We start from the raw sequence: 2,232 nt of genomic DNA on the forward strand, positions 1-2,232 counted from the left end.
AGCTCTGGCAGCTTAGTGGGTAAAGAATTGTGCTTCCAACTCAAAGGTAGGCCATTCAAATCCACAAGCTGCTCCTAGGGAAGAAGAACAATCTCCTCTTAAGTAATTTATTTATAGTCTCTGAAAACCCACTGTAGGATGAGCTATGACTCAGTGAGTGAATGAGTGTGAGATCCTTTAACTAAATAACTCATTGCCTTCGAGGGTTTCTGAGGCTGTAAATCACACAGAAAGAGATTGGCCATCATAGGGAACTCTGACTAGTCAATAGGCAGTTGTATTGCTAACACAAAGACCTCACCTCACTGGCAATTCAAATCCACCACTGGCTCCTTGGGAGAAAGATGAACAATCTCCTTCCACACAATTTACAGCCTCAAAAACCTATTGGAATGTTGGTTCTGACTTGAAGGTGATGAGTTCAGAGTTTAATCCTTTAAAATCCACCTTATTCCTCTTGGCTAATCTTGCTCTGACCACACGATTTCTCATTCCCCTGACTTCTTTATCTTTATTTTTCACTGCTATTAATAGCTTAGTTTATTTTTGGTGAAAATATACACAGCTAACAGTCAACAGACTTTAGGTATAAAGTCCCCTAATCATTAATATATGCATAGTTTTCTTCTTTTTCTGTAAGTTTGGATGAAAATTACTCATAATCTTCTAATCTTTGTCTCAAGTGTACTAGGCTTCTCACTCACCCACTGCTGTAGAGGACTTCTTACTCATAATGACCCTCCATCAGGGCTTCTGGTGGCCTCCTTCTAAAAGAGAATATCACACAGACTTTTATACTCAGTAAAGTGGTAAGATTGGTGTTGAGTGAAAAGAGATACAGGAGTGTGAGGGCATATCTGACCTCATGAGAATTGGTTTTGTGCTGCTGATGGTTGACGGAGACAGTGAAGTTAGTACTGACCCAATGGCAGCACCTCTCTGGCAGTTTAGTGGCACAACAGTAGAAAGACTGGCAACCTACTCCCATGCAATTCACAGCCTCAGAAACCCAAAGGTGAATCAACTGTGGGTTGATTCTGTCTCCACAGTAAAAAGTACTAGATTTCCAAGGTTGTAAGTATTAAGGTAGGAGTTCTGGTTGTCTAGTGGGTAAGGAGTTATGCTGTTAATCCAAAAATGGTGGCACCTCTCTAGTGGTTTGTATTCACCAGTGGATCTTTGGGAAAAAGATGGACAATCTCTTCTCGCATGAGTTTGAGTCTCTAAAAACTCACTCACTGTAGGGACACCTCTGAGTTGATTCCATCTTGATGGCAATGAGTTTTGAGTTGGTTTTTTCTTTTCCTTTTTTCTCCACTGATCAGTAGGGGTGTTTTGTTTTGTTTTTAATAAATATTCAGGGAAGAAGACTACTGATTTTTCTTCTGTGGAATCCTTAAGAGATTCCAACCACTGGAAGCACTTGGTCTTTGGTTACTAATGCCGCAGGGTACAGACTACACACACCCAGCATCCTGTGGACTTACGAGTTTATTCAAAATGGCTTTCTTAGCCATTGCCTTACTTTGCCATATTGATGGGCAGGGATATGTCAATACACTGTGTTAACCTAGGGCATTGGCTAGTCTCTTCATTACATTAGTCCAGAAGCAGAAGGAAGGTCTTCCCCACCAGGAAAAAAAGCAGGCAGGAAGGCCTACAGGAGGCACAGCCATAGAAGTTACATCAGAAAACCAGAGACCTGACATGAAGGTGGGACCTTGAGACTGCTGGACCATTGGAACTGGAGCCAAGGGTTTTTACCCAAATTTGTTGGACAACTGGGGTGATAGGAGTAGACATAATACACTGGATTGAGAACTTTGTGACACTGTTCTAAATCCATGAGTATCAAGGCTGCCATACTTACAAGCACATTTCGGAAGCTCTCCTGATTGTATTTTCCCAATAACCTGGATCATAATTTTTTTACTTCCCTAGTTTGGTTCTATGTGGTCTGTGAGTGATCACACTTAATTTTAAAACCAGTAAAGCAGTAAAATTGGTGTTGAGTAAAAAGAGGTACAGGACCAGGGGACATGTCTGACCTCTTGAGAATTGGTTTGTATGCTATTGATGCTTGATTGGGACAGTCAGAGAAGTTAGTAAAGGTCAGGTATGCCCATCCCCACATGGCTCTTGCTCTTTTTTTTTCTTTCTTTTTTTAAATTAAATTTTATTAATTTTAATGAACATTTACAGAGATTTTGGGTTTCCATTCATTCATGTTGC

Source organism: Elephantulus edwardii, unplaced genomic scaffold (genome assembly GCF_000299155.1).
Source record: "Elephantulus edwardii isolate Elephantulus edwardi_28Jun2011 unplaced genomic scaffold, EleEdw1.0 scaffold00094, whole genome shotgun sequence".
Lineage (NCBI taxonomy): Eukaryota > Metazoa > Chordata > Mammalia > Macroscelidea > Macroscelididae > Elephantulus > Elephantulus edwardii.